Here is a 13,350-nt window from a genome sequence, read left to right on the forward strand (position 1 = left end):
TTTCCAAATTTTTGTTGATCTACTACTTTATTCCTCACCATTGAAGGTGGGGATTAAGTGTAGTGAAGACTGATAGAAGCTGCTATGAAGCCAAAAGTGCACTTTTTTCTCTCCCACATGTCTAATAGTGTAATATTGGAAGCAATATACATACAATGACCTTGCAACTCTTTCAAATACCAGTTACACATGTATTATCTTTGATGGACGATCACGTTCCTGGCTGAGCCCATATTTATGGTTTTAGTTGTACGGTTGCCTACCTGGGTAGCATTCCTTTTCACAGCTTTTACACACTCCTTTTAAACTAAAGGGGGCATTTAGAGTTTGGTGGAGCAGGGGCACAGCTGCAAATGAGTTCCCCCTGCTTTGTTTAATTGAGTGCTGGGTTTCCAATGGAAGAGCTTCCACTGGCTCCCTCGTTGGAACCATCTGACATGATGGAACTTCTGCCACTGGATTGTCATGTCAAAGTGATGGTCTGCACACCCTATTTAGACTGAGGCCGCTGTCACCAGAGTTCCCTTCCCTGGGCCACCATGAAAGGCATGGCAACCTCAGGCAGGGAAATCACTAAATGGTCCTCACACAGGGGGAAAACTCCTTCTTCATCGGGGTAAATGATTTTAGTGTTCCATGAATAAACTCCAGTTCTTGGAATTTATTCTTAAAAAAATAAAAAATAATCTTTGCAGAGTGGGCGCAACACCCATGGTGCCTGCTCAGCAAAGCTTCACTGCCTTCAATAGACACATTGCAGCAACGCCTCCACTAAAGCCAGCAAGATCGCCGCCTGTCGGACTAAGTATTGTTGGCAGTCCTCCATTTGAGGAGCAGAAACCACAGACTTCACTGACCTGCAGGCTGCCCACCACACTTCATGTTAGCTGCCACTTTAATCGAGAAGCTTTTATTTCATGTCCGCAGCAAACAGGTACACAATTAAATGAGACTAACCAGAATTCTGGTGATGTTAGTAAATGTGTAAAACCTGACTTCTGTTATGTGCATTGCTCCTGGTTTTATGGAATTGTTTTTTTTTTACATTTCTGTTAGCATTTATTTAAATTCATTTTGTGTTAAAGTAAAAATGCAACATCCAGTATGGATCTATATATTTATTTAAGTGCGAAACACCCACAAACCTTTAGATATCTTTTGTTTTTTAGTTCTGTAAGAGACAAAAAACATAAATCATCTTAAAATGGAATTGTAGTACATAGGTCTGCACATTTGCAGCTACATCATCTTCATTTATCTACTTCAATGTACTGCTTTTGGATTAGCTGTTTTCCTCCCAATTTTGTGTTGTCCCGCTTCTGCAGCACAACTCTCTCACCATGCTATTTTGATTCATTGTGCTGTAACTTCACATAGCTGATATAAGGGGACTATTCTTTTTCTCTTCAGCTTTACATATCATTTGTTTTTTACCACTCCATGGGAGTGTATGGTTGTTATCCTCTCTTTCCATTTTTCCTGGATGACTTGTTCGTTTTTCCCTTTCTTGAATTGCTCCAGATCCCCCCTCACTCTGTCATCTTTTGAATAATTTTCTCACACACAGCCCCTCTATTTTTCTTTCTATTTCTCAAGGTTCCCACTCACTACTTCTTCTTCTGAATGTTTTTCTCCCCTGCTGCAGCTTGCTTACACCATGATGGTAGCCATTTTTGGCTTTGAGAATGCTGGATGCTTTTAAAATCCGCCAGCAGTAGCAAAGACATAACAGTGACCAGCCATGTCAAAAGTATAGAAAACATTGTGTTTTAAGCTTTCAAGATGGCCGCCTTATTGTGTGACGCAGCATGCATTGCATCATGTCCAATCATGCAAAGCAATGGCAGACTAGAATGTACAGAAGCCATTGTTTTCCATACTTTCAAAATGTCCTCTGCACCCTTTGACACAATGTGACAATGCATCTCACTCTGCATCACGCAGTGACTCTACCATCTGCAATGTATAGAAAACTATATTTAATAATTTGAACATAGCCAGTGAAGACACTGGTAAAGTCAATCCTTTTGTTTGCCTAGTACTTGCAAAGTGAGACCAATTGGCTTTGCCAATGCTTTGTGTTTTAAGTTCTTCTGCATTCAATATGCGTAGTCGTAAGTCTGATTGTTATGATTCACAGGACTGTCAGTCTCTCCAAAAAAATCATACTTTACTTTTTCAAATGCAGACAACAAAATTAAATTGCTTTCTGTCAGTATCCCATCTCTATTTGTGCATAAAAATAAACAAATAGGGAAAAATGACAGCCATAGTTATTTTAACTGGTCTAAAGTGTGACCATCTTTTTTTCTCATCTGACATTCTGTCATCTCATAATACACATGAACATTACTATATTTTACATTGTGAACAATTTCTAATACAGCACTGTACTTAACAATGAACTGACATTTCCACATATCTCCTTCCAAACAAACAGACCTGTCAGCACTCAAACTCTCACACAAAAACACACCACTCAGTAGACACTATAAATACACAAATGCTCATGCCCCCAAAAGCATCTAGAGGCAAGGATACATTTAGCATACTTTGCATACGTTTGCAAAAATGCATGCTTGTCAATTCTTCAATTTCTCCACATTCTGCTTTGTTTGTGTTACTCCCAGGGTTTAGGGAACTTTGGCCCTCATTCTGACCTTGGCGGGCGGCGGAGGCCGCCCGCCAAAGTCCCGCCGTCAGGTTACCGTTCCGCGGTCGAAAGACCGCGGCGGTAATTCTGACTTTCCCGCTGGGCTGGCGGGCGGTCGCCTTCAGGCCGCCCGCCAGCCCAGCGGGAAAGAGGCTTCCACGATGAAGCCGGCTCGGAATCGAGCCGGCGGAGTGGAAGCTGTGCGACGGGTGCAGTTGCACCCGTCGCGTATTTCACTGTCTGCGCAGCAGACAGTGAAATACATTTAGGGGCCCTCTTACGGGGGCCCCTGCAATGCCCATGCCACTGGCATGGGCACTGCAGGGGCCCCCAGGGGCCCCGCGACCCCCCCTACCGCCATCCGGATCCCGGCGGTCGGACCGCCGGGATCTGGATGGCGGTAGGGGGGGTCGGAATCCCCTCGGCGGCGCAGCAAGCTGCGCCGCCTTGGAGGATTCAATGGGGCGGCGGTACACTGGCGGGAGCCCGCCAGTGTTGCCGGTCCGACCGCGGCTTTACCGCCGCGGTCGGAATCCCCATTGGAGCACCGCCGGCCTGTCGGCGGTGCTCCCGCGGTCCTCCGCCCTGGCGGTCTTTGACCGCCAGGGTCAGAATGACCGCCTTTATTTCAGCTTTCTTCACTTTCGTGTTGTTTTTCATAATAACAGCTACCACATTACCTGTTCTCCCTCCAGTTCTTCTCTCACTGTTACACAGCACTTCTATATCCCCATAGTGTCCTTTATACTTTCAACTACATTGCTAGAACCTTACCTGCTTATATTCTACTTTTAGTCATACAAAGGGAGAAACACCAGTGGTTCAGTGTGGAATTGTTCTGTAAACCCATAACAAACATTGCCCAGTATCCTTCATTGCCACAACTTTTGCTGTGAATAGCTGTATACTCTCCATTAAAACTGTTTACTCTTTCTATCACTCCATTTGCTTGCATATTATAATACATACACTTATGGTTCTTCATGTTTCATCTTCAGATTGCTTAGCAAATCTTCTGCCTAGCACTATTGAGAAGAGTTTAAATTAAAAGCTCAGTTGCAGAAGATGTTATTACTTCTTACATTCAAATCAATAACATAGCTAGTCTGGAATGATAATCAGTAGAAACCATCATGTCTTTCGCTCATTCATCCAAGGCATGTACAGGTCCTTAAAGATGAATGTATTTTTTCCCACGGATTGTCCAGCTTTTGCTTTTGAGATAATAGTGGTTATTTCACACTTTTGACCTAATCACTCTGCCCACATCTATAGTAATATTTTCACAATGTATTCTCATTGGAATTAAGAGCATGTCTTCAAAATGGTTGCCTTTTAGCCTACTTTCTCCTATTGCAACCTAAATGGCCTTCATGTGCCAATAATATCATGCAACCTGTTCCAGCTTTGCATCTGAATAGATGGATCAGCATTTTATGATCCATCTTTATTTCAAATGAAATTTCTTATACATAATGTTGAAAGTGCCTGCTAGCCTGTGAAAAGGCTGATGCTGCCCGTTCTATGACTGAACAGTGTATTAAACAAAGCGTAACCACTTAGAAGCAACCAATACAGTTCTCTCTTGTCCATCCACTACTTGCAAAAAAACTTTCCTTCAAGATCTTCATTGTTGACATCAGTGTTTTGACTGTATACTTCCAAAGCAGTAACAAAAGATGTGAGTGGCAGAGACTTATATGTACTATGATGGCAAATCAATGACATTGAACATTCTTCCTTTTTTCGTAACACTCTCTTCCCCAATAATTTTTGTAATGACTTTCTGAACACAGAAACGTGATGAGATTGTGCAGGTCCACAGCTAAAAAAATATCTTGCCCTGGTTTGCAAGAAAAGAAACAATGTGACCAGCCATTCAGAGGATATATTTTTCTCCATGAGTCTCTGACTGAATAAGTGATGGATCTCATCATTTAAAGTTTATGTCATCAAGTCTTACATTATAAAGTACTGGCTGAGATTTAGGTTTCAGTATTATTTTATGTGTCAAACCCGTAGTAACCTTCAATTGGCTGTGGACACTTGAAAGTACTTTTGGAATACTTAATTAGTTTTCTTCCTTTTTATCCCATTTGTTTCCACCTTTCTTGCTGCAACTGGATTGGGAGCATTTGGGATTAAAAAATTGCATGTGGCTCTATCCCGGAATACTCAATATCCTTTCATTAAATGTATCCTCTCATAGACTTCTCCCCTCTTATACCTCATGTGAGTCCATGTGAAGCTTACCAGATATATTATGCTATGACTAAACTCATTCCTTTTCAGATTTTGATGTTCTCAATATTTCATTTCAGTACTCCAACATAGCATTTGATGGAAACCAATGTCTATAGACTTTGAGAATGAACCTGTGCCTCTAACTGTGTGCTAGATTACAGAACAGCTGACTTTTTCTGAACTTTGAACATTTTTCCTTTTGGTAATTGTAGGAAAGTACTATCTTGTCTGGCATGTTACCCCCATATTTCACTGTATATATGTTGTTTTAGTTGTATGTGTCACTGGGACCCTGCCAGCCAGGGCCCCAGTGCTCATAAGTGTGCCCTGTATGTGTTACCTGTGTTATGACTAACTGTCTCACTGAGGCTCTGCTAATCAGAATCTCAGTGGTTATGCTCTCTCATTTCTTTCCAAATTGTCACTAACAGGCTAGTGACCAATTTTACAAATTTACATTGGCTTACTGGAACACCCTTATAATTCCCTAGTATATGGTACTGAGGTACCCAGGGTATTGGGGTTTCAGGAGATCCCTATGGGCTGCAGCATTTCTTTTGCCACCCATAGGGAGCTCTGACAATTCTTAAACAGGCCTGCCACTGCAGCCTGAGTGAAATAACATCCACGTTATTTCACAGCCATTTTACACTGCACTTAAGTAACTTATAAGTCACCTATATGTCTAACCTTTACCTGGTAAAGGTTGGGTGCTAAGTTACTTAGTGTGTGGGCACCCTGGCACTAGCCAAGGTGCCCCCACATGGTTCAGGGCCAATTCCCCGGACTTTGTGAGTGCGGGGACACCATTACACGCGTGCACTACATATAGGTCACTACCTATGTGTAGCTTCACAATGGTAACTTCGAATATGGCCAAGTAACATGTCTAAGATCATGGAATTGCCCCACCAATGCCATCCTGGTATTGGGGAGACAATCCCATGATTCCCCGGGTCTCTAGCACAGACCCGGGTACTGCCAAACTGCCTTTTCAGGGGTTTCCCTGCAGCTGCTGCTGCTGCCAACCCCTCAGACAGGTTTCTGCCCTCCTGGGGTCCAGCCAGGCTTGGCCCAGGAAGGCAGAACAAAAGACTTCCTCAGAGAGAGGGTGTTACACCCTCTCCCTTTAGAATAAGGTGTTAAGGCAGGGGAGGAGTAGCCTCCCCCAGCCTCTGGAAATGCTTTCATGGGCACAGATGGTGCCCATTTCTGCATAAGCCAGTCTACACTGGTTCAGGGACCCCTCAGCCCTGCTCTGGCGCGAAACTGGACAAAGGAAAGGGGAGTGACCACTCTCCTGACCTGCACCTCCCCTGGGAGGTGCCCAGAGCTCCTCCAGTGTGCTCCAGACCTCTGCCATCTTGGAAACAGAGGTTCTGCTGGCACACTGGACTGCTCTGAGTGGCCAGGGCCAGCAGATGACGTCAGAGACTCCTTCTGATAGGCTCCTTCAGGTGTTGCTAGCCTATCCTCTCTCCTAAGTAGCCAAACCCTCTTTTCTGGCTATTTAGGGTCTCTGCTTTGGGGAATTCCTTAGATAACGAATGCAAGAGCTCATCAGAGTTCCTCTGCATCTCTCTCTTCACCTTCTGCCAAGGAATTGACTGCTGACCGCGCTGGAAGCCTGCAAAACTGCAACAAAGTAGCAACAACGACTACTGCGACACTGTAACGCTGATCCATCCGCCTTCTCGACTGTTTTCCTGGTGGTGCATGCTGTGGGGGTAGTCTGCCTCCGCAGTCACCAAAGAACTGCATCACCGGTCCTCTGGGTCTCCTCTCAGCACGACGAGCGAGGTCCCTTGAACTCAGCAACTCTGTCCAAGTGACTCCCACAGTCCAGTGACTCTTCAGTCCAAGTTTGGTGGAGGTAAGTCCTTGCCTCCCCATGCCAGACTGCATTGCTGGGAACCGCGTGTTTTGCAGCTACTCCGGCTCCTGTGCATTCCACAAAGATTTCCTTTGTGCACAGCCAAACCTGGGTCCACAGCACTCTAACCTGCATTGCACGACCTCCTGAGTTGTCCTCCGGCGGCGTGAGTACTGTTTCACTCCACTTCATAGTGCCTGTTCCAGCACTTCTGCAGGTGCTGCCTGCTTCTGAGAGGGCTCTCTGTCTTGCTGGGTGCCCCCTCTGTCCCCTGACGCAATTGGTGACATCCTGGTCCCTTCTGGGCCACAGCAGCATCCAAAAACCCTACCGCAAGCTTTGCAGCTAGCAAGGCTTGTTTGCGGTCTTTGTGTGGGAAAACACTTCTGCACGACTTTTCACTACGTGGGACATCCATCCTCCAAAGGGGAACTTTCTAGCCCTTGTCGTTGGTGCAGAATCCTCAGCTTCTACCATCTGGTGGCAGCTTCTTTGCATCCACAGCTGGCATTTCCTGGGCATCTGCCCACTCCTGACTTGATCGTGACTTTTGGACTTGGTCCCCTTGTTCCACAGGTACCCTCGTCTGGAAATCCATCGTTGTTGCATTGCTGGTGTTGGTCTTTCCTGCAGAATTCCCCTATCACGACTTCTGTGCTCTTTGGGGAACTTTGGTGCCCTGTGCACCCACTTTTCAGGGTCTTGGGGTGGGCTATTTTTCTAACCCTCACTGTTTTCTTACAGTCCCAGTGACCCTCTACAAGGTCACATAGGTTTGGGGTCCATTCGTGGTTCGCATTCCACTTCTAGAGTATATGGTTTGTGTTGCCCCTATCCCTATGTACCCCCATTGCATTCTATTGTGACTATACATTGTTTGCACTGTTTTCTATTGCTATTACTGCATATTTTGGTATTGTGTACATATATCTTGTGTACATTTGCTATCCTCAGACTGAGGGTACTCACTGAGATACTTTTGGCATATTGTCATAAAAATAAAGTACCTTTATTTTTAGTATATCTGTGTATTGTGTTTTCTTATGATATTGTGCATATGACACTAGTGGTACTGTAGGAGCTTCACTCGTCTCCTAGTTCAGCCTAAGCTGCTCTGCTAAGCTACCTTTTCTATCAGCCTAAGCTGCTAGACACCCCTCTACACTAATAAGGGATACCTGGGCCTGGTGCAAGGTGTAAGTACCCCTTGGTACTCACTACAAGCCAGTCCAGCCTCCTACAGTAATATTTCCTTTTTGTCATTCTCAAATTCTTTCATTCCTAACAGCATCTGTTGAACAATTGTGCACACATCTTCCAATTATTTCACAGTTTAGATTTTTTTTATCCTTGCATCCTTTACAAAATTTCACATTTACCATTTCCTGCATATCACATTGTGTGCTGTGCGTATACCGCTTCACACATTTTAACCTGCAAGTCTGCAACAGTACCATTTAATTTCCAGCATAATTCCAGCCTGATTCTTCACTGCCATAATTTGTTTTTTCCAATTTTCCCAGCCACTGTTTTGGTACGACCTTTATTCCTTTTGCCATCTAGTCATTCCTCTGAGGTTCTGAGGTAGCGGTCCATAATTTTCTTTGAAACAGTGGAAGCTATGTCCTTCACAGGTATGTCTATAGCTTACTCACATGATGGGGCTTTTATAGTTTTTCCTTCACACATTTGAATTAGTACAGCTCACCATCTGGTCATATCTGACATTGTCCTAGTGTCCCAGACCAACAAGCTATTGAAAGACATTTCAAGGCCACAACATAACCCATAACTTCTTCCTATATTCCTTCTACTATTGATCATAACTTCTGATGTTCTAAAACTGCACTGACTCTAGGTGTAAAATGTTTCTCTAACATCACAAATGTCATTTCAAGTAGGTCTGTATGTTTTCTTTGCCCTTCATCTACATCTGTTTCTGGAGAATCTTCCTACAATCCTCTAGCTTGCCTTTATAATGGAGCATAGTTTACTGCAATCAGGCACGAAATGCTATATCCTAGGGCAATGCCAATATGGCTGAAGTTTTGAACCACACTAAACAGAGCTAGGATATGAATGGGAGTGTCATAGAGAAATAACCAATGTCCTTCCACATCTCACATTAAACTCCAGTTTGAACCAGGCTTTGGACCCACAACAAAACAAGAGACATAAGTCTAGTAAAACAAAAAAAGGGTCCCTCGGTGATCAGACAGGAGATACACCATAATTGTTATCTGGTCCTCTTTCAGCCCTTTGAAAAGTGCAAACGTTGTACATATGCCTCAGACAGAACTGTCAGGCATGATGTGATACTATTGTGCCAAATGGATGATCAAATCTCCCACCCTAAATATTTTGCTGAGCTCAAGGGCATAATTCCTGCCCATTCAAGTCAGCCTTTTCACTCAAACTGACCTATTGTGTAGATTCTGGGAGGATTTTCAGACTTCAGTTACACCTCATTCAGACCAAGTATAGGCTGACCAGCTGTTAGATGCTATTTAGACTCCTGAAGGTTCAGGTAGGGAAAGGCTAAGGCTATAAAAGTTTATTTTCTTTTATAGGTATAACAAATCATGCTTCACAATTTAATTGGATTTTTATTAACTGTTGAAAGTAGTTAGATAATTATTTTTCTAACTGGTCCACATCCTGGGCTAGGAGTATTACTATTTCATCTGTACTCTGATTTTCTACATAGAACAGTTAGGTCAGCCACAGTGAAAATAGCTTTTGCGGCCTTGTTATTGTAGGGGGATGGGGACATTAAGGGGGTTATTCTAACTTTGGAGGAGGTGTTAATCCGTCCCAAAAGTGACGGAAAAGTGACGGATTTACCACCAGCCGTATTACGAGTCCATTATATCCTATGGAACTCGTAATACGGCTGGTGGTATATCCGTCACTTTACCGTCACTTTTGGGACGGATTAACACTCCTCCAAAGTTAGAATAACCCCCTAACTTTCTACTTTTAAATACCACGCACTCTGCCTTGTAGGCTACAAGGCCTACTTAGGGGTGATTTGCTAACATTTCTAAGGGAGCTCTTTGCCTGTCTCAAAGTGTTATTTTGGCAGGTCATACTGCAGGTTTTACCCTTCAGGAGTCAGTCTACACAGGCTAGGTCTGAAGCCATGATTTCAGTGCCACTGCAATGGATGGCATAAAGAGGCTGCAGCCCACAAGTGGCATTAAACTTTCCATACCATGGGTGTAAGTCTACACTGTAGTCTATGGCCTTCTAGGATAGTTAAATGTCCCAATCAGATGTTAAGCCGATTTTGACATGTTTTAGGGGGTCCGAACACATATACTGGGACTGGATAGCAGCACTCCAAAGTGTTCGAGTTCAAAATTACTGGTGCATGAGTCCAAAAAATAAACAAAACTGAAGGATACTTTGCAAAATTGGGCCACTTGCAATACATTCTATAGTGTTTAGTCTTTAAAAAAAACTTTCATATTGCACCCTCATAAACCAGCCTGTGAAAATATGTATCACAATAAATAAGCAAGTCTGTTTCCTGCACAAGGCAATTGACCATCACCTACAGGGCCTGTTTCCAATGTGTACACGTTATTTAGAATGTATTCCTGAATTGAAAAAATAGTAATTATTATAATGCTAACATATCTATATAGGGTATGAGATTTTAAGATTTTGAGAAAGATCTAATTGTCACATGCTTTACAACTTCCCTTGTAATGTTTTAAATCGAAAACACTTCATATTAAATAAGGAATTAACATATTCTCCTAGTGACATAAAATACATATTCGTAAATGGGAAACTGTATTTCACTCTTAACAATTAACTTACAATCTACGATTACAGGTTCTGTGACTTTCTTAGTGCTGACAAGTGGTCGCACTTTTAAGAGTTTTAGTTTTTTTAATATGAGTGCCAGTCAGTGGCTATCTCAAGAATGTTTAACAGCCACAGGGCAGCTCCCGGAAAGGTTATCCAAATCCCGAGTTTTGTTTCCACACTGTGCCGGTGAGATTGCAGAGTGTAGGCGGCATTGTTATGACGAATGTAAGGAATATGTTATATCCCTTGACAAATTACTTTATGTTTTAGTTGTTTACATCTTGACCTGCTCAGAGGCCATCTATTTACTGACAAGGAAGCAGAGCCAGCAGGAATGAAACATTGTATCACACAACTGAAACTGTTATAACATGGTATTAGTACCCACTTCAGCTGTAGCCGAAACATTGTTTTTGTCCTTATTGATTCAGTTTTGCAATTGGTCAATATTTGAGCATCATTTAAAAAATGTGCTTTGTTTCTATTGCACGTTTAGCTCATCGAAGATGTGAACAATCCCCAGAAAGAAAGAAAAACACACGTCTTAGCTTTAGGGACGGAACCACACTAATCACTGAGGTTTTATTAAACACCTAGGCCCATGTTTATACTTTTTTAGCGGCGCATTTTCATCATTTTTTTACGCAAAAGCGGCGCAAACTTTCAAAATATAATTGTATTTTGTAAGTTTGCACCGCTTTTACATAAAAAAATGACATATGCGGCGCTAAAAAAGTATAAATATGGACCCTATTTTGTTACTATTCTCTGGTCGGGTATTTAATGAGAGGAGGGCATCATGGTTCCTTAGATGAAAGGCATTGGCCTGAATATAAGTGGGCTTTAGATACCCAATTTTAAAAGTACAAGTAAGGTTGTCTATACCTGTGGAAACAAATATGGACTTTGGCCTTCATTACAAGTTGATAGGTAGATGTGCAATATTTACCACACAAGACGATTCCATAGCGTAAAATATGTGTCATTTCAAGTTGTAATCATATTTTGGAGAATTGAAATTAATCAGACTTGATAAATATTGGATGTTCATAATTACATCACCCGATAACTTTTGCAAATTCTGAATTTAACAGGGCAGTGTATAACGATCCCAGGTATTTACTACACCAGGTCAATCAATCAATCAAGATTTATAAAGCACAGCTAATCAACCGATAGGGTATCCATGCGTCAGGTAAATAGAGCATCTGCAGAACATATAAAGTTGCCTTTCTGGGATGCGTCAATGTTTTTCACGCTGCAAGGACTCTGTGTCGATTTCCGCTGCACAGACTTGGATCCTCTTCGGGTTGCAGAGTATTTAGACACTCCGGGGACGATACAGAGAAATCCTGGGCGTGCAGGACGAAGTCACAGGAGCTGCGTCGATCCGGTGGGAGATGCAAGGAAATTTCTGTCGCACGGCAGGCGCTGCATTGATTCCTCTCGCAGGAAGTCAGGCTGCGTCGTTGTCGCTCAGCTATGCATCGATCTAGTGGGCCGTGCGTCGAAGTTCCGGTGGCAATGCTAGCGCTGCGTCGATCTCCACTTGTGGAGCTGGGCTGCATCATTTTGGTTCGGTGTGAAGTGATTTTCTCACGCGGTGCAGGCTGTGCGCAGATTCCGGCAGGCTGTGCGTCATTTTTCGTTGCACAAGGAGTTCTTTGCAGAGATTTAGGGGGTCATTCCAACTTCGGCGGGTGGTGGAGGCCGCCCACCAAAGTTCCCCCGCCAGAAGACCGCACCGCGGTCAAATGACCGCGGCGGTCATTCTGACTTTCCCGCTGGGCCGGCGGGCGACCGCCAAAAGTCCGCCCGCCCGCCCAGCGGGAAAGACCCAGCAACGATGAAGCCAGCTCCGAATGGAGCCGGCGGAGTTGCTGGGGTGCGACGGGTGCAGTGGCACCCGTCGCGATTTTCAGTGTCTGCTAAGCAGACACTGAAAATCATTATGGGGCCCTGTTAGGGGGCCCCATGACACCCGTTCCCGCCATCCTGTTCCTGGCGGTAAGAACCGCCAGGAACAGGATGGCGGGAAGGGGGTCGGAATCCCCATGGCGGCGCTGCTTGCAGCGCCGCCATGGAGGATTCCTATGGCCAGGGGAAAACCGTCGGGAAACCGCCGGTTTCCCTTTTCTGACCGCGGCTTTACCGCCGCGGTCAGAATTGGGCAGGAAGCACCGCCAGCCTGTTGGCGGTGCTTCCGCAGTCGTTGGCCCTGGCGGTCCATGACCGCCAGGGTCAGAATGACCCCCTTAGTCTTTTTGGCCCTGAGACTTCAGAAAACAGGAGGCAAGCTCAATCCAAGCCCTTGGAGAGCATTTCTCAGCAGACCCAGAGGTGAGCAAGGCAGCAGGGCAACAGCAAGGCAGCAGTCCTTTACAGAAAAGCAGTCAGGTGAGTCCTTTGGGCAGCCAGGCAGCTTCTCTTAGCAGGTTGCAGGTTCTGGTTCAGAGTTTCTTTCCCAGTAGGTATATTGTCAAGAAGTGTCTTAGTTGGTAGGGTCAGAGGCCCTGTTTAAATACCCAAATGTGCCTTTGAAGTGGGGGAGATGTCAAAGAGTGGCTTAGAGGTTCAGAAGGTCCCCTTTCAGTTCCATCCCGTCTGCCAGGGTCCCAGTAGGGGTTTTTGCAGTCCATTGTATGAGAGGAGGCCACTGTCTTTGACATGTAAGTGTCAGGCCCTCCATCCTCCCAGCCCAGGATGACCCATTCAGTATGCAGATGTGTGCAGGTGTGGCTGAGCATCCTGTGTTTGGGGT

General features: G+C 44.4%; 1 long non-coding RNA gene across 1 annotated transcript in view; it reads right to left on the reverse strand.

Annotated features, from left to right (window-relative positions):
- LOC138297228 (uncharacterized) overlaps nt 1-13,350 on the reverse strand; it is a 266,626-nt gene that overhangs the window by 88,835 nt on the left and 164,441 nt on the right. The gene's annotated exons all lie outside the window — the stretch shown is intronic.

The sequence above is a fragment of the Pleurodeles waltl genome, chromosome 5 (assembly GCF_031143425.1).
Source record: "Pleurodeles waltl isolate 20211129_DDA chromosome 5, aPleWal1.hap1.20221129, whole genome shotgun sequence".
NCBI classification, from domain to species: domain Eukaryota; kingdom Metazoa; phylum Chordata; class Amphibia; order Caudata; family Salamandridae; genus Pleurodeles; species Pleurodeles waltl.